The 20,450-nt window shown below is 39.1% G+C and overlaps 1 protein-coding gene across 11 annotated transcripts in view; it reads left to right on the top strand.

Moving 5' to 3' along the window:
* The window catches only part of LOC113024783 (teneurin-3), a 439,740-nt gene that overhangs the window by 62,017 nt on the left and 357,273 nt on the right, over positions 1-20,450 (top strand). The window contains exon 2 of one of the 11 annotated variants that reach the window (XM_026172108.1): positions 9,509-9,567. The exons of the other annotated variants lie outside the window; for them this stretch is intronic. The gene's annotated coding sequence lies outside the window, so the exon portion shown is untranslated. The remainder of the gene's footprint in view (positions 1-9,508; positions 9,568-20,450) is intronic. 11 annotated transcript variants of the gene reach the window in all.

Consider the following 20,450-nt stretch of genomic DNA (forward strand, 5'->3'; position numbering starts at 1 on the left):
ATCACCTCAAGTCAAAGATCTACAAGAGTGTAGTGCGCCCCGTCGCCCTCTATGGATCCGAGTGCTGGCCAGCCACCGCAAAGCACGAACAAGCCCTTCACACGATGGAAATGCGGATGCTGCGATGGTGCCTAGGCCTAACACGATGGGACCACGTCATGAACACCGACGTTAGAAAGAGGATGGGAATCGCGCCAATCACAGATAAGATGCAAGAAGCGAGGCTGCGGTGGTACGGACATGTGGTACGGAGCGATGAGAACTCAGTGGTGAGAACAGCACTGCGGCTCAGCCCCCAAGGACGTCGACCTAGAGGCAGACCAAAGCGGAGATGGATGGACCGAATCAAGGACGACGTGAAGAAGATCGAAGCCGATCTGACCGACGCCCTTGACCGACCCAAGTGGAGACGACTTTGCAGAAATGCAGACCCTGCAACCGAGCGGGAAAAACACTAGGAGGAAGAAGTTAGGAGTGAGGGGAGGGAGATAAGCCAAAAGACAGGCAGTGGAATCAGGGTCACCTGATCAGCCCTAACTATAAGCTTTGTCAAAATGGAAAGTCTTAAGAATAATCTTCAAAAGAGAAAGGGTGTCTTTCTCCCAGATCCAAGCTGGGAGCTCTGCCTCCCATATTGCTTTTAAATATCCTATAGTCTGAGAGTGCTCAGTGCTCTACAGGGTGATAAAGTACTATCCTGATAATAACAGCTTACAGTAGTTCAGCCTACAAATCCTTTTTTTCATTTATTTGATTAGCATTCAATGAATACAGAATAAAGATCTACACAGCAAGAAAGCACGAGACAAGGCTAATCAAAAGGTATTGGCTGAAGCACATGCTTATTATGCCAACCCTTTTAACACAAGATCATTTAGCATGCAGCTCGTGTACAGGGGTCGAAGCAAAAGAGTAAAACAAACAAACAAACAAAACAAGACGAAAAACCTCCCACCTTAGATAAGTAACTACATTAAATTAAATTTCATAACAATAATCAAGGCAAAACAACCAAGAGTTTCAGTATTATTATTTTTGCTCTTTTCATTCTTGATTTATATATTTTTCTAATACTCTAGTTTTAAACATGTTTTTAAACAAGCAAAATGAACTCCACCTTTTTAAATCACTGTCATAACTATTCCACAGGTTAACTCCTCTAACAGAAACACATCTCTGCTTTATATTTGTCCTTATCTTGTTTTTTTTAAAGAAATCTGTTCCCCTTAAGTCATATTGACTCTCTCTGACTTTGAAACAGCTTCTGAGTACTGCAGCAAAGCAAGTTATTTTGTGCTTTATACATTATCTGTGCCATTTTATATTCAGCTAAATCATAAAATTTCAGGGTATTCAGATTAATAAACAAAATGTTAGTTGGTTCTATATAGTTTGATTGGTTTATAATTCTTGTAGCTTTTTTGTAACTTGAAAATAGGAAGAGTCTTTATTTTACATGCATTACCCCATATCTCCAGACAGTAAGTCATATCAGAAGCAACAGCGAACAATAAAGTGTGTGTAATCATTTCTTGTTCATGCTTTGTTTTGTAGAGAATAGCAATGGTTTTTGACATTTTTGTTTTTACATGGTTTATATGAGACTTCCAGCTCAGCTTATTATCAATCATCACTCCAAGAAATTTATTTTCATTCACCCTTTCAATTTCAGTTCCATTCACCCTGATTTTAGATACATCTTTCATTTGTCTGGTGCTAAAAAGAATACATTTTGTTTTGTTTATATTTAACAATAACTTATTTATATCAAACCAGTTTTTAATATATTTAACTCCTTTTCTAGTCAGAAGCTGTGCTAGGTTTTTACCTGAGCAATACAGAGTGGTATCGTCAGCAAACAATACACATTTTAACAGTTTGGAAACACTACATATGTCATTTATATCCACAGTGAGGAACATAAGTATTTGAACATCCTGCGATTTTGCAAGTTCTCCCTTTTAGAAATCATGGCGGGGTCTGAAATTCACACTGTAGGTGCATTCCCACGGTGGCAGACAGCATTTAAAAAACAATTCAGGAAATCTCATTGTATGATTTTTAAAGAATTTATTTGTATTGCACTGCTGCACATAAGTATTTGAACACCTGGCAATCAGCAAGAATTCTGGCTCTCAAAGACCTGTTGCTATGCCTTTAAAAAGTCCACCTCTACTCCACTTATTAATCTAAATTAGTAGCACCGGTCTGAGCTCTTTAAAGACACCTGTCCACCCCACAGTCAGTCAGACTCCAACTACTACGATGGGCAAGACCAAAGAGCTGTCAAAAGACACCAGGGACAAAATTGTGGACCTCCACAAGGCTGGAAAGGGCTACGGGGCAAATGCCAAGCAGCTTGGTGAAAATAGATCAACTATTAGAAATCAATTATTAGATCAATTATTAGAAAATGGAAGAGGCTAAAGACGACTGCCAGTCTCCCTGGGGCTCCGTGCAAGATCTCCCCGAGTGGGGTATCACTGATAATAAGAAAGGTGAGGAATCAGCCCAGAACTACATGAAGAGATCTGGGACCACAGTTTCAAAGGTGACTGTTGATAGAACACTACACCGTCATGGTCTCAAATCACACATTGCACGGAAGGTTCCCCTGCACAAGTCATCACATGTCCAGGCCCGCCGGAAGTTTGCCAGTTGTCTCAACTTCACTCGCTGTGTTTGGAGGAAAAAAAAGGATGAACACTAAGGACACCATTCCTACTGTGAAGCATGGGGGTGGAAACATCATGCTTTGGGGGTGCTTTTCTGCGAAGGGGACAGGACACTGCACTGTATTAAGGAGAAGATGAATGGGGCCACGTATTGTGAGATTTTGAGCAACAACCTTCTTCCCTCCGTCAGAGCATTGAAGATGGGTCATGGCTGGGTCTTTCAACAAGACAGTGGCCCAAAGCACACAGCAGTGCAATACAAATACATTTGTTAAAAATCAAACAATGAGATTTCCTGAATTGTTTTTTTAAATGCTGTCTCTCACAGAGGGAATGCACCTGCAATGTGCATGATTTCTAAGTGGGAGAACTTGCAAATTAATTAATTGATTAATTAATTGATTAATTAATTAATTACATTTTAAGGCCGATTACGGCACAGCGACACGACGAAGGCTGTCCCAATTCAAAGGCTGCTCGAAATGCGGCCCTCAAATGCGTCCTTAATTTCCCTGAATTTTAAGGATGGGCCCAACATATCCCAGATTTCATAGCGCGGCAGTGGTGTGGATAATTTTGCCGAAAAAAACGGCGGAAGCGGAGCCGCCGAAGAGTAAACTTTCAGAAGTAAGTACTGAATATTATGTCACTTATTTATGCCCAAATGTTTTTATAATGAAGAACATTAAAACATTACTGTTGGCCACATGTCGGGAAAGTTATGTGACATTAGTGATGTTTGTACTAACTTGGTTTTAAAGCCTTTACTTCAAAATATACGCCATTCAATACTTGACTTTAATCTTACAGAGAATCTGATGATTTTGTGGATAATTAAAGTCAGTCATATATCCACAAACACAACAAGCTGAAAGTCAGTGATGCTGCTCGGTTTGCAGTCCTGAACATCACGGCACAAGCAGGATTCACTGCCCTGTTAATGTTAGCTATGTTATATTGCTGCCTCTGTTCGGTGGTGTCGAGCCAAACAGACTTTAACGTGTGTTTGAACGAGCTGACGGTTCACTCGTTAAGCTGAAAGAAAGATGCTTTAATCACAGCAGTCACACATGTGTGTCCACTGCACCATCTGGAACTCTTCTTGTTTAGCACTCGTAATAACACAAACACTAAATCCTCCTGTTTGTAGCAGTGTGTACACCTGAGACTGTCACCTGTCTGTCTGTCCTGCACTCTCTCTCTGTTTCTTTCTCTCTGATTGTGGAATAAAAGTATGAACATGTGTTTATAAGTTACACTTGTGTTTGAATCCTGCAGCTTATCACACATTTGATTTCCATGTGTGACGACTGCAAGTGTCCAGAGTGAGGACAGACTGAGGGACACACTGCTGCACATCATCTGTGAGGCTTTGCACCCCTGATGATCCACCAGGACAAACTCAGCAGTGTGTGAGGAAGAGGAGGAGGAAGAGCCAGCAGCAGCTGACAGATGGAGAGAATAGACAGACTGTTCCCTGTTTGTGAAGGACTGCTAGGAAAGTTTAGAATCACTAATTGTCTGTCCTGAATCAGTCTTATTAGGTAATGTTCAAATAATGTTATCATCCCAGTGTTTCCAGTGTGGGAAAAAGTACTCAGGGCCTTCAAGTTACACACTATGAAAGGCAGCAACAAGTTTAATATTCAGAAACCTAAAGTATGTATCAGCAGCAGAATGGAACTAAAAATAAATGTTGGTTTCAGTTCTATGAAGCTTTGAGTATTTTGGATCAGTAGCTGCTGTGTTTGTTGCATCATATTGCTGTAACTGTTTATATGCTTTATATATTCTGAGGTAAGTTGATCTATAGTGTTACATCATATTCTGTAAGGATGTTATGTGTTTGTAGACTTTCTGCCCAGTTTGACCCATTTAGCAGACGTCAGCCTGTTTAAGGCTCTGGTATCTATTCTGTATGACTTAAAGCAGTTATGACATGGTCTGATTTTCTCACCCAATAAAGGAATATTTCATATATCAGTCTACTCTTCATTCTATCAGACACAGTTATCACAGCTCGTACATTTTCTTTTTATAAATATATGTAAGCAATGAGCCAAATTTAGTAATGCCAACATACTGAAGGAACAACATTTGTCTCTTATATATGATACACCTATATATACACTGTCAAAGACACTTGTCTTTGAGTGAAGATTTAAGGTGATAAGACATATAAATAACTGCAACTTGAATCTGTACTGAGGCTGACACAGAGTTCATGTTCACTGCTGTAATAGCTAATAATGATTAATATAATAACTATAATATTGGCCACATTATATTTACATTACCAAAGTGATATGACTTTAGTCTCATGAACAACATCAGCTAATTGTTATTTACTAACTAATCTTAAATGACTGTTCAGTACAGAAATGAAGCCCAAAAATCATGTTTTACAGTCCTGTGGTCTTAGCCTCAGATACTTATCAAATCACACAAAGCTCTTGTAGAAACAAACAAACAAATTAACAAAATATATTCTCCTTCAGTTCTGTCAAACCAAGTTGTATGACACGTTTCCAGCGGTTAGTATCATGGTTGCTAGGCAACCTGGGAAGCGCGACGGAGACTAGACCGTCCCATACAGACAAACTTGCCGTTTATTTTGCAAATCGAGCTCAACACTGCCCCTAGCGTCCTGGAGCACTTCCGTTGTGTTTTGGAATTTGCATGTTTTTTGAAGTTTGCAAGTGTTTTGGAGTTTGCAAGTGTTTTGGAGTTTGCAAGTGTTTTGGATTTTGCAAGTGTTTTGGAGTTTGCAAGTGTTTTGGAGTTTGCAAGTGTTTTGGAGTTTGCAAGTGTTTTGGAGTTTGCAAGTGTTTTGGATTTTGCAAGTGTTTTGGATTTTGCAAGTGTTTTGGAGTTTGCAAGTGTTTTGGAGTTTGCAAGTGGTTTGGATTTTGCAAGTGTTTTGGAGTTTGCATGTGTTTTGGAGTTTGCAAGTGTTTTGGAGTTTGCAAGTGTTTTGGATTTTGCAAGTGTTTTGGATTTTGCAAGTGTTTTGGAGTTTGCAAGTGTTTTGGAGTTTGCAAGTGTTTTGGAGTTTGCAAGTGTTTTGGAGTTTGCAAGTGTTTTGGATTTTGCAAGTGTTTTGGATTTTGCAAGTGTTTTGGAGTTTGCAAGTGTTTTGGAGTTTGCATGTGTTTTGGAGTTTGTACGTGCTTTGTCTCTAGGGGCCACCGTACTTAAAGAATGGAGAACACAATCTTTGTCTAAAAACCTCTTATGTTTTTATTTTTAGAAGTCTCTTTTTTTCTCCAAAATGATAACCAAGTTAGCCTTTTCTGTTGATACAGCATACCTCCTTTGGCTGGAACCGGTGCTTAAAGAATGGAAAACACAAACTTTGTCCAAAAACCTCTCATGTTTAGCTGTTTTTTGTAAAAAGATAACAATGTTAGTCTTTTCTGCAGCTATAGGGCATATATGGTATCACTCAGGTGTTTCATCAGATTTGAGGAGTTACCTCCTTTGCACAGTATCAGCTTAAAGCACTTGTTGCAGGCTGCTGAGTTTGCATCTTTTGCTGTGAAGTACAGCCAGACTTTGACCGCTTCGCCTTGGGCATTTTTAATCTGTAGCTCTGCTCTAAAAGAACGTATGTACCTGGGCCGGCCTACTATCCTCGGAAACGTAAAATGATTGGCTAGAATCCAAAGTGTGTGACATCTCAGGAAAAAAAAAGCACCAAAATAAAGCACCGAAATGTGCGCTGCTTTTCGGTCTGGTTACTACCGTTTATATCAGAGCCGATACCAGTACCCATCCCTAACTATGAGACAGAGGAGCATATCACAATCCTGACAACTGCAGGTCTGACAGCAGGAGTTGTATCAGTTTTATTAATAATAGGACTTGCATGTAAGCTTAAAATTTCCAGTTTATCAAACACCACTGAGCAGTCCTTAACTTTAAATCTAACGTCCCTTCTTCCTCTCCTGTCCTGTCTTCTTATCTTTCTCCATCTCTGAGTGAAGTTAGCTCTCTTTCTTTTCTCTCCCTGTGAAATACAGCAGCTGGACCTTTAGCTGCAGCACACTGTGAGACAAACCGCACACAAACAGTTTGTGTTTGCTGGTGTGTAACTGATAGAAATGTTGCATTTGAAATTAGCTTTAACTTAAAAAACATCACTCCCTTTATACTCGCTCGTCTTCTGTATGGCTAGCTAGATGCTGAAATACTGTGTTGTGCCAAAAACAAGGCAAAACAAAACAATGGCACAATGTAACCCCTGACTATTGCACACAGGTTTTATGCAACATCCCCCTGTGATTAATACACAAATAGGATTGCCTGTTATGCATGACTGTTTAGGCTCAAATCAGTTCAATGGCCCACAGGGATGTGAAAAAATAACTCCCCTCCAATGCCTTAAACCAAACGTAACAAACCCATTTTGAAAATGTAATGAGCACAAAGTACAAATATTTGTACCGACGTCACCAGTGGGAAGCATGGTGGTTGTATAGTAACAAGTGTTTGAACCTCATCTTTAGAGCCTCAAACTAACTGGACAAATGATCCATTATTTCATAATAAGTTAAAATGTCTGGAATTGTTTCCAAGTGCTGAACTTGCTTTTGGTAGCTCCAAAGAGATGTTGAAGATATCGAAAAGCCAATCTAAACCTATCAGAGAGACAGAAAACATTTTAGGAGTGGCCAGTGTTCCTGTTGTTGATGAAAATAGGAAACTAGCTGTGTGCTAGCCTGCAGGAAATACTGTTCATCTCCTAGAATACTTTCTAAATGATTTCTGCCTTGAAGAGCTATTTCATGTTAGTATTAATGATACAAGTTAATTTAGTCCAGTTTTATCACAGAGTTTGTTTATAGCAAAATTATTCAGTCTGCTATGTTTATCTTTGTGCAGGCTAAAGTCACTAAGTTGTATTGTGATTACTATTGAGCTGTTGTTACAAGTCCTATGCAAAAAGTTACATCAGAATTATTATTACTGGACCCACGTTTTTCCAAGAAGACATGATTCTGTTAGCTTTCTTGAGCCGACCATGTGACCACAGTCCTGAGGCATTAACTACTGTGATTTTTTCATTTGATTTTACTTAATAATGTATCTTTGGCTGCGGTTGTTTTGGTTAACTTGATTTCATTAGTTTTATTCTCAGTTTCTTTTAGTGGCTTACAGCAGTTACTATATAAGAGTGGCATTCTGTCAGATCAAGCAAATCTAAAAACAGGCATAAATTAAAACGCACCATAGTAAAGCAAACTCCATCTTTTCATGTCAGACAGCACTTTCATAAAGCTCCTCACCTGTTTGCAGTCATCCTGTGGCTGAGTCAGCTATTGTCACTGACAGCTCCACTTATTTCGTACACATAGGAAACTGTAGCTAATGGGAGACTAACAAACAAGGCAGGCTGCAGTTGGTTCTGCTTTCACTGGTCTGAGATCTGTTACAACTTGGGCACTGTGTAAAGACACAGCTTTAGTAAGTAAACGAGCTTCAGTGATTTCCCATCATAAAGGACGACTTTCCTCTTGCTAGCTAGTTTGGCCAACATGTGTGGAAAAGCTCTGATGATGGCGAAGAGACAGCAGCTCCTATCTAATAAAACAGGCAAGTTGACAAGGTGCAGACTCAGCTACCATGTTCAAATTAACATGTCTGAGAACTCACATGTTTCACTGAATTCAGTCTCTTTGCCAACAGTCCACCCTGTAGACATCAACAGTTAACCATGTCACACAGTGCTCAAGCCTTTGAATTCAGCTGGGGGTTATTACGATATTTTAATATACTTCATGATCCACACAGGACAGCTAATGCAAACATATGAATTATAGAATATAATGCTGGACATTAGGGATGGGATTCGGTAACTGGTTCCCAGTATTCCAGTTCCTTCGACTCTTTAGTATGCTTGTCTATCAGTCCTGCTCATCGGTTCCCTTGCACTTGCCCTACAATCAGCTGATTGTAGGGCAAGTGTCAGAGGAGAGTAGCGGTGATATCCTGCTTAGTGATGGTGTTGACTCAAAGCTGAGCCAATGAGAATCCGGTCAGAATCGATAAGTGATATTGATAATGGAATCAGAATTGCTAAATACTGGACAATAAACATAATATTTTTCAAGTTAAAAGTATGCAAAATGACCTTAACCTTAAACATACAAAGCAATAACTATCAATCAATTTAACACTAACAAGGTATTTTGGTGCAGAAAAAGTATTTTTACGTTTAATATTTTCTGAGCAGTTTTCACAGTTTTATGTTTAAAGGTATTGTCACAGGTGTTGTGTTGTTTCATTTCCCTTGTAAATGTCAGCTAATAATAAATAATTTGTTGATAACACAGTAGATATTTTTTTTAAATACAGAAGTAATAATATTTTACAATTCTTCACAGTACAGAATTTAATTCAGTCCAAGTCCGTTTTAGTTATATTGCACCAAATCACAACAGCAGTTGCCTCAAGTGGCTTTAAATTATAAGGCACAGACTGTACAATAATACAAAGGAAATGAAAGGTGTAGACATGCATGCAGCGTACAGACAGCTCGCACAAATGGTATGTTTTAATCTGATGCAATTTATCTTGTTAACTATTTATATGTAACTGAGGATTTGCTTTTTCACCAGTCTGTAGTTGAACCTCAAATTTCTCTTCAACTTTAAATGCCTGAAAAGCACATCAGGTCAATAGTGCTTTTTTCTATTAAAGCAGTGATATATCACTGAGGACCAAATATCACCTGGGTGTCTACCTGTGATATTATATACTGTGCATGTTTGTGTATTAGTGAAACTATGTGCGATAACCTTGCTTATGTCCGCTCTCTGTCACTATCTTAGGCGCCTGCAGTCTGAAGGAAAGCATCTGGTTTCAGCATCTGGCCATATACACATAGACTGTGAGTGTGTTTGATAGAGCCAGTGTGCGGACACTGGGAAAGATTATCTGTGATCATACCCTGCAGACCCACACAAACACACACACACACACACACACACACAGAGGACACAAACGCATCCCACTTTATCCCCTCTCTCTTATTTTCACTTACAAATATGGAATGCACACCAGAGGAGCAGATCTAGTTGCATCAGCAAATCATCAACTTTCTCAGAATCTAGAGAGATGCTGCCTTCACTGGCTGCTGTTTTAGCCATAACAGTTACACACATAACCACACAGAGTTCCTTGAAGGCAAAATATTTCTTGTTCTTTTTCCTATTTTGCAACTGAGCATAATTTTTCAGCATGAGTTTAATCACTGTATAGTTCATTGGGGGATTGGTGCTTTTGCCTAGATTATGTTCAGTTATGTTGATACAGCAGTAAATACTCGCAGTATGATGACACACTGGTCTCATATTGATTTTGTTTTTTTTTACTGAGGACAAATATGGTTGAGGCTCCAGACTATCACATTCCATCGTTGAGAGACGATAAAAACAATGATGGCGACTTCATAAAAAAATATTAAGACTCCATCAGGGACCATAACCATCTGTGATTTAACTACTTACTAACTGCTAAGGAGGTAAAGTCAGATTTAAGTGGCTATTTGTTGCAAGCACTTCTCACTGATTGAGGGGAAATAATTTGAAATTAGACTGACCAATGTCACCATGATGTTATCTCAATAAGGGGAGATTTTTTGAAAAACTCAACATGACTTGTTCAGCTCAGTTAACCTGTTTGGCGTTGGTGGTGGTGAAGATGAAGAGAGAGGCTTGGATGGAGCTCTGAGTGGCCAGGATGAGTTGGAGATTGGGAAAAGTCGGTTGAATGAATGAGAATCTGAAAGGCAGAACGACAGAATAGCAGTGAGATTTTTACGTACGCAGAGCGAAGGGTGATTGGGTTCAAGGCATGAAGAGGATTGGACTAGAGCAATCAAACTCAATGTCAGTGTAAGAAGGTGGAAGTGGTGTGAAGAACAAACTAGCAGCCGAACAGGACAGCAGCTGGATGAGTGGAATGTTATCAGCAACAGTGCTAACCAGAGTATCACTGTCTTATCCTCCCCAAAATATGAAAATGGAAGAAGAGCTGGAAAGAGTCCTGAGTGTCCAAACTTAGTGGAGGTAAAACTCCTGCATATCATTGGACACATAGGAAGAAAAGAGAGATCAAAAGGAGAAGAAGAGGAAAATCGAAGGCTGGTTTCAGTTATTTAAATGGCCGTGTGTATCCACATACTTGTTATCATTTTGAGAAACAAACGCTTACAGACACACTTTCACACAGCGAGTCAGTGAATGAGACCTTATAAATAATGAAATAGAGAGCTGTCTTAAGTCTGACGTTACCATAACAACATTATGAGGTCATGTGAGGTCATCTGTAGCTGTTGGTTTAACGCCATCACACAGTCACCTCTCTTTATGCAGATGTTGAGTGGATGTCAGCTGGTTTGACGACATGGAAATGTTGTTATAATAAAGTAATCAGTGTAGCTGTCCTCCCCTGTGGTACGTAAGGCAGATAACTAGCTGCCAGGGAGAGATGATGTGCTTTGTTCTGGCTGAAGGAGTCATAACAAAACAAGAAGCTCAAAAGCAAGAATTAGAATGAAATCACAGTAAATATTTGGAGAAATAATGACATTAAGACAATTTAATTCAATTCAATTTATTTATATAGCGTCAAGTCACAACAGTTCCCTGAATGTTCTTTACTGTATATTGTAAAGAATACTATATAAAGTTGGCATATCATAATCTGCTGCTCTGTAACTGGATAAAGAAGTATGTATAAGCTAGCACAGGAGCAGCTCAGACCTGATCTTAAATGTTAATTAAAAGTTAAATTAAAAGTAATTCTTTGTACAAATACAGTGGCTTGCAAAAGTATTCGGCCCCCTTGAACTTTTCCACATTTTGTCACATTACAGCCACAAACAAATCAGTTTTATTGGAATTCCAGGTGAAAGACCAACACAAAGTGGTGCACACGTGAGAAGTGGAATGAAAATCATGACTCCAAACATTTGTTACAAATAAATAACTGCAAAGTGGGGTGTGCGTAATTATTCAGCCCCTTTGGTCTGAGTGCAGTCAGTTGCCCATAGACGTTGCCTGATGAGTGCTAATGACTAAATAGAGTGCACCTGTGTGTGATCTAATGTCAGTACAAATACAGCTGCTCTGTGACGGCCTCAGAGGTTGTCTAAGAGAATATTGGGAGCAACAACACCATGAAGTCCAAAGAACACACCAGACAGGTCAGGGATAAAGTTACTGAGAAATTTAAAGCAGGCTTAGGCTACAAAAAGATTTCCCAAGCCTTGAACATCCCACGGAGCACTGTTCAAGCCATCATTCAGAAATGGAAGGAGTATGGCACAACTGTAAACCTACCAAGACAAGGCCGTCCACCTAAACTCACAGGCCGAACAAGGAGAGCGCTGATCAGAAATGCAGCCAAGAGGCCCATGGTGACTCTGGACCAGCTGCAGAGATCTACAGCTCAGGTGGGGGAATCTGTCCATAGGACAACTATTAGTCGTGCACTGCACAAAGTTGGCCTTTATGGAAGAGTGGCAAGAAGAAAGCCATTGTTAACAGAAAACCAGAAGAAGTCCCGTTTGCAGTTTGCCATAAACCATGTGGGGACACAGCAAACATGTGGAAGAAGCTGCTCTGGTCAGATGAGACCAAAATGCAAAACGCTATGTGTGGAAAACTAACACTGCACATCACTCTGAACACACCATCCCCACTGTCAGATATGGTGGTGGCAGCATCATGCTCTGGGGGGGCTTCTCTTCAGCAGGGACAGGGAAGCTGGTCAGAGTTAATGGGAAGATGGATGGAGCCAAATACAGGGCAATCTTGGAAGAAAACCTCTTGGAGTCTGCAAAAGACTTGAGACTGGGGCGGAGGTTCACCTTCCAGCAGGACAACGACCCTGAACATAAAGCCAGGGCAACAATGGGATGGTTTAAAACAAAACATATCCATGTGTTAGAACGGCCCAGTCAAAGTCCAGATCTAAATCCAATCGAGAATCTGTGGCAAGATCTGAAAACTGCTGTTCACAAACGCTGTCCATCTAATCTGACTGAGCTGGAGCTGTTTCAAAGAAGAATGTGCAAAGATTTCAGGCTGTAGCTGTGCAAAGCTGGTAGAGACAGACCCTAAAAGACTGGCAGCTGGAACTGCAGCAAAAGCTGGTTCTACAAAGTATTGACTCAGGGGGCTGAATAATTACGCACACCCCACTTTGCAGTTATTTATTTGTAAAACATGTTTGGAATCATGAATGATTTTTGTTCCACTTCTCACGTGTGCACCACTTTGTGTTGGTCTTTCACGTGGAAGTCCAATAAAACTGATTCATGTTTGTGGCTGTAATGTGACAAAATGTGGGAAAGTTCAAGGGGGCCGAATACTTTTGCAAACCACTGTACATGTCAGCGTTAATTCAGTGATATACGGCACTGGTTGGCAGAAACAAGTGTCATTATGGTCTGTGGTACATAGTCTACTGTATACAATCACTTTTTAAAAGCTCAGTCTGCTCATGTACAAAGCTAATAATAAAGCCATGTGAAAAATCTGAGAGCCTCATCAAGTAGAGGCGTGGTCTAATTTTATGTAAAATGTGGATGGATTTTTACTTTGCTGTGAGCTCAAAAGAGAGGCTTTCTCTTACCTATGCTACCATGCAAAAGTCTCAGGCCACCCTTCATTTTCTGTATATTTTGCATCCCAGGAGCCAGACTTTCATGGAATTTCTTAAAGTGGTCTTGAACAATCGTTTAATAGTTTAATTATTTATATAGCACATTTAATTACAACAGGAGCGTTGACCAAAGTGCTGTACAATAGTACAATAGTTCTGAAAGCTTTAAAAAGTTCTTTCAAAGTTTTCTTTGAAAATGAATGAAAACAGATCATGTACAGAGGGATGGGGTTTTTTGTTGTTTGTTTGTTTATTAAACCACTTCAAACTGGCATTGGAACATAAAAAAGTCACCCAACTCAGGGAAAAAACCCGTTTTGTAGCTAAAAACAAGACACAGCTTACCACAGAATTCGTTTTAAAGGCATATTATTACAAATACGTTGTCACAAAAACATATATTTTTTTCTATTTTTAGCTATAAAAATGGCAAAGATAAAATAGCATGTGCAAACAGAGTGATTCCCAAGTTGTTCTCTGATCGATCCGTCGCAGCATGAATGTGTGTGAATGTTAGATAAAAAGCACTTACTGTACATAGAGAAACCATAGAAATTATTCTATCAATGGGTGAATGTGATAAGTTGCACAAAGTGCTTTCAGCACTCTAGTAGAGTAAAAAAGCTCTATGTAAGAACTAGTACATTCACCATTACTATAGGAAATAGGAAAATAACCAGAGAAGACCTGATTCAGGACCTGAGAAATGCAGCTGGCCCATCACCAAGCCATCTAATGTAGAAGGGTGTCAATGGAAAATTGTACTTATTAGTCAGTATAATCTTTCAGTGATATAAGTTCGAATATGGTAGAATACTGCATGCAGTTATTTGTATTAGGAAATATTTAACCATGTATGCTTAGAGGCGTATAATCAATTGTGTAGTGACAGGATGTGTGATCTCTAGCAGGCTGCAAAGGCTTGGTGTGCATTCCAGGAATGCACACCTACATCCTGGGAGCATGGGAAGAGGTCGTACCTTGTTTTATTGTTTTATTGTTTTAACGTAGCTATGTCTGTTTTAGTCTAAGTGCCTTTTGTTTAGATGAACTGCTGGACTTCTTCACTGTGTTATCTAGGGTGAACCATCTAGGGTGAGGGGGAGACTACCCTCTTCCTGACCAAGGACGTACCTTTTGTGCTTTCATGTTATATGACCCTTTGATCAGCAGCACCACACACACACACACACACACACACACACACACACACACACACACACACACACATACACACACAAGCACCCACTGAAGTATAAATAAAGACCGGGGCAGTTTCTCAGTGCGAGTCTCAGTCTGGAGGCTGCCCTTGCTAGCAAGAAGTTCTGTGTGTTTCTCTTCTCTGATTCTCTACTGAAGAAGTGTTTAAGAATATATTTCTTAACAAAGGGTGATCGAGATGTCATTCTTAAGGAAAAGAAACACAAAAGGCTTAGGTGTGCCAAATTACACATACCATTAAATCAGTTGTCAGAGGTCTTAGAGTGATGAATGAAAATTTTACGTTTTCGATTCAAGTTGTTGTCGATATGTACGCAGGAGCTCCAAACAGATGTACAACAGTGAGTGTTACCGTTTGGGACAGTCTTTCAGCCAGTGGTGTTGGCAACTTGTCTAAACTAATGGAAGTATGAATATTAGTCCAGTCAGATTTTTGGTCTCTCATACAATACCACGTGGAAAGCATTTAATTGGTAACAGTTTAATTTTTCAGCATGGCAGCGATCCCAAACACACTGCCAAAAGCATACCTGAGTAGAGGAACACCCAATGGAGCCCAATGTCAGTCATACATAGGCCTCCCCAGAGTTGTGACCTCAATATTGCTGAAGCGGTGTAGCATCATCTTGACAGAGAACAGAACAAAAGGCAGCCAACATCCAAAGAAGAGCTTTGTAATATCCTTCAAGAAGTCTGGAGAGCTATTCCTGAAGACTACTTAAAGAAATCACAAGATAGCTTACCCAAGAGAGTTCAGGCTGTGTTTTGTCTTATTCAGCTAACAAATAACGGAAATTTCTCACATCTGTTCAAGTTGACTGTGCCATGTTCACTGCTGTGATAGTTCTTTCACAGAGTTAGCATTTAGGTTCTTCAAGGCTCTAAAAATATTAAAAATAGCATTTCTCTTGCCTGGATTATCAGTTGGTAAGCTTCGCAGTGTTGGTCTAAAAAGTGAAGACAAAAGAAAACCCAGCTGTTGTAATTTTGCTTAAACTGTGGCTTTACTTCATCTCTTTCTGTAGCAGTGGACATGGAAAGTGAGTCTAAGGCATATCTAAACACTTGATTGACTACCGAAACAATTTCTGCACACATACGTGCACACACCAGCTGTTGGAAATCAAGGCAAAATTATTGCTTATGAAGAATTACAGTACATTTTTAAACACTGTGACAATCACACGGATATTGTCATAATCAGCTTCGCTCAAGGAAAAAGACACACACACACACAGTTTTTTCTAATGTGAACTTTCTGTGTTTGTTCACATAAATTATATCTGTTTGGGGTTATGCTGAGGGACAGTTTTACGTGATTAATGACTTTTTTGTTTTCAGCTCTAAATCATGCAAAGTGCTGGCAGTGAAGTCTCACAATAAAAACAGACCTGCTACTTATATGAATAGCCCTCTATAATTTTTTACATTTGTGTCAGTGTACCTTCATCAGTCTTGTAGTTTGTAGACAGGCTCATACAAACATACAAATTATATAAAATCAAAGTTAACAAGAAAACTATTGCTATAGGTAACTTCTAAGAAAACAAACTTTTATAAGTTCAGGTTGTTGTATCAGATCTCAGTAAGAGCTTTGTACCTTTCTACCCAGCTATGATTAGACAGATTGTCATATCTCTTTTATCATTACCATAGACTACTTCTTTATGCACCTCCTCAGAAAATCCACTGTGTCATTTAATCTTTAGTGTCTTGCACACTGGAATGCATTTGTCCCCCAAGTTTAGTCTCACACCTGCTCGTCCCAGGCAAACTGAAAACCCTGATAAACTACAACCATACTCAGCTTGGCCTCAGGGGTAAATTCTTTTCTTACCTCTGCATAAAGTTTGTCAAGAAGCAAAAACTGATAGCAATGATCGTTGCAAGCATTGTAGAATCTTCAGGACCCAATGAGATAACATCGTTATATTACCAGATGTAAGTCTTTCAGTTAATATGTGGTAAAGAATTTGTTCAGATTTTAACATTTGGAAACACTCCAGTATAAAACAGAATTTATTGGCTGTTGTCATTTGGCCCAGCCTTTGAGTTTATGGTGTTTTTTGTGTGTTGTAATATTTGAGTTTTCTATTTTTTGAGTATTGAGTTCTCTTTGCTGTTTAGCTATATTTCCGTTTCCCTGATGTCTTGTGAAAATGTCTCGTCTCCCCTTCCAGTGTGTCATTCCATGTCTCCCCTGTCGGTCATGTCTCTCTCTTTCTCTCGTGTTCCCTCGCTCCCTCTCTCTTATATCTTTCCTCTTGCATCAAGCTCATGTGTCAGTGTACGTCTCTGTGTTTCCTGTTTTATTTTGATAGTCTCGTGGTCCATGTTCAGTGTGTTTAGTTTTGCTTCCCCTGTTCATTTGTGTCAGCTGTGTTCATCATGTGTTTCCACTTCCCTCATTGCCCTTCTGTGTATGTAAGTCCTCTGTCTTCCTTTGTTCATTGTCATGTCGTCTGCATGTACCGTGTCCGGTCATCTCTCTGCTTAGTTTTTCCCCGGTTTAGGTTTTCAGTTACCTCTGAGTGGTTTTGCTTTTGTTTCTCGTGGGGGTTTTTTGCCAATAAACAGCTTGTTTTTTTGTTAAACATGATTCCTGCCTCGAGCGTCTGCATTTGGGTCCTCTTAAATAAATTCAGGGTGTGGTTCAGACCCGTGACAGCTGTATATTAACACTAAGAGTGAAATGCGCTCAAATTGTTAATAATCCATAGACTGTAAGGGCTATATTATATTTTTCTATTTTCACACTTGAGTACTGTATTACTGAAACATTATTTTTGTTGTATTTAGATTGTGAAACCAGCAGGACTCACTATGATCCCATTCAAATGTTAGTTACAGCTGATCGTTTGCACACTTTTCATCCAAGTTTCATCGCCTCCATCAAGGAGGTTAGTTTGTACTTTGTAGTGGTGTAGAGCGGGCTCATGTTAAGAATCCATTGAAATCTGGCTTATTTCCACCAAGGCTCTCAAGGTCGACTTCACAGTGGCTGAAAATTTACAGACTTATAACTTAGAAACTAGGATCTCAGAGTTGTGGAGTGTATTGTCACCATAGAAAGTCATGCCATGTCATATCTCTCCTTCAATGTCAATAGACTGATCTAATGGTCAAAGTGGTAAAAATGCTGACAACATGATGTTGGCACGGGATATTTTGTGAGTATATTTCATTATGACTTTGTTGTGTGCATTACAGTACGGTACATTCAGACTATTTAATTGGAAAACAATTTGAATACATTTGAATAAGTATTGTTTTCTGTGAAAAATCTAATAAACGTGTGATCAAAAACCACAAATACAAAAGAATTACATTCAAAAGGATGTCATGGACTTCAACAGGGCAAGTAACATAAGCCTGCACTTTGCAAAGCACTACAAACTTCTGAAAGTATGTTTAATAATAACAATAAAATCCCCATTTTCAAATGCAGACCCAGCACGATCAAATCCACCATAAAGTCACTCTCCTTTTCTTTTATCTATCTAATCAACAATTACCCAGCACCCGCTCTCATTCTTTATCACTGTCAGTTTCTTATGTACTCACTTCATGTATATCTTTTCAGTTAAAATAACAGCTGTCTCGGCAACATTGTTGTATTTACTATTTTTTGAAATGTTTGTATTTAATATGCTGTGTGTGTTAATGTATCAGAGTAGCTGGAGACATTAGTCAACACAAGGTTTAAAAGTCATCATTTTACCTCAACTGGTTGTCTAGATTTGACTGAGAAGATCCATCTGATGCATGAGAAGTTCATTTTGACTTAATGTTTTATTGCGTAAAGATTTTTTTCTATAGCTAAGCCAGCTTTCATTGTATATAGGAGATGTTTATTTTCCTTCTCCTCTGATTGGTCATTAACCCTCAAGTAACTTAAAAACTCAAACTTTTTAATAATACATCAGCTTTGTGCTGTACACATATTTCCTGTAATGCAGACTGCTAATGAGGCGCTAAATTTTATCAATCAAGTATCTGTAATGAACCATATGATTAGTGATGACAATTATGGAAAGATTGGAAAGATGTTTTCATTGGTTTTAATGAAATGCAGCATAGATAGCTATACACTGCCCATTTTTTATAAGAAGAGGATTAGACTTTGAGTGTCATGGTCCAGTTCTTATTAACTTTGACTGATTGATGAATGAAGTTATCACTTTGGTAAATGGGTTGGTTTTGCATTCATTAGGTAGGATTTTTTTCTTTGGAATCAGAAGAGATAAGGATCAGCCATGAGCCAGCTCGCACAACAATCACAGGTTGATTGACTCAAAGATAGAGATAAAGACAAAATGATACAAGACCCTCATGAAGGCACATCCCTCCTGGATGGACTGCTAGGATCGTTACACTGAAGATAAAAAGTCCCATGTTATGAAAGACATAAGATAACAACATGGATTGGTGAATCAAACCACACACTGTCAGTTTTTTTCAGCATGGATGAAAAATCCAGTGATCAGCAGGTACTGTGGAAGGATGCACAGATGGATGGAAAAATAAAGTGGGAGGGGTTGCAGAAGAAATTCCTTGCACACCTCTCAGTCATAAATATGGAAAAGGAACAGCATGGCTCAGCCAGCCCTCCTACGAACAGAATGTTATCCTGCTTCCTTGGCATAGTGAAGAAGGCCTCTAGCTAACGAAGATTCAAAATAGATAAACAGATGAATGGATTTACTGACAAAGAGATGCACAGACAGCTTATTCATCATAAAAAAGATGGATAAACTGACTTACTGACATTTTGTCGGTGGTTAAGTTGTCCGCTTTGGAACTGTAGATGTATTTGAAGTTTTCTCCAACTGAAATACTCTATTTATAATTAACTTACACTTGTGTAATACTGAAACAAAATTCTGTTGTTCTTTACATTATATTCTGGGATGCTTTTGAGTGTTGGCTAGGTTTTCAAAATTTTCCTCCAAAATTCAAACTCAGCCAATATTGTAATTTGTATTTCAGTGGGGAAAGGAACAGAAAACCGTTTTGGGGTGGATTCTGCTCATTATCTGAAATTAATTAAACACTTACAGATAACTTCTTATTTCATAGTGTAATCTTCATGCCCTCTCTGTTGAACCACTCTAATTATAGTCACAGTATTCACTTACTGTTTCTTTAGGGTTTCGCTAGCTTAGCTTATAGCCAACTCTCTAGCAGCATGGCCTCTTCATCTGTCCCTCCTGCGCTTTCCGCTCGTTGTGTCAGATGTTTAGTTACTCCTCTCCCATCTTTAGCAGTAATGATACTTGTAACAAATGTAGCCTACTTGCAGGATCACTGAATTGGAGACTTGGCTTCACACCCTTGACCCACTACCTGGCCTATCTGAAGGTAGACCTCATTAGCTGACCCCAGCAGACAGGATGGCTGTGTGACAGTGAGGAGGAAGCATAGTCTTAAACAGAAATAGTCTTAAACTGTTTAGGTGTCTAACCACTTTTCCCGGCAATATGACTTAATAATTCATCAACAAATTGATTTATTCTCCCTTACAGAATCCTGGTTACAACAGGACGATTATGTTAGTGTAAATGAATCAACACCCCCAAGTCATTCTAATCAACGCTACTCCAACAAAGGTCGATTATCTTGTTAATAATTTTACTTATTCGCTATGTATGACTTTGGATACTGTAGCTCCTGTGAAAAATAGAGCCGCAATTTAGAAGTGCTTGAATTCATGGTAGGGCTGGGCGATATGACCCAAAATTCATATCTCGATATTTTTTAGTTGGATGGCGATATAAGATATATATCTCGATATTTTTTTAAAGCCATAAAGTAAGAACAAAAAGAGTTCTTAGTCAAAGCTGTGTCCCAGATGTCACACAGGCACTTTTATTAACATAC

The sequence above is a fragment of the Astatotilapia calliptera genome, chromosome 6 (genome assembly GCF_900246225.1).
Source record: "Astatotilapia calliptera chromosome 6, fAstCal1.2, whole genome shotgun sequence".
Classification (NCBI taxonomy): domain Eukaryota; kingdom Metazoa; phylum Chordata; class Actinopteri; order Cichliformes; family Cichlidae; genus Astatotilapia; species Astatotilapia calliptera.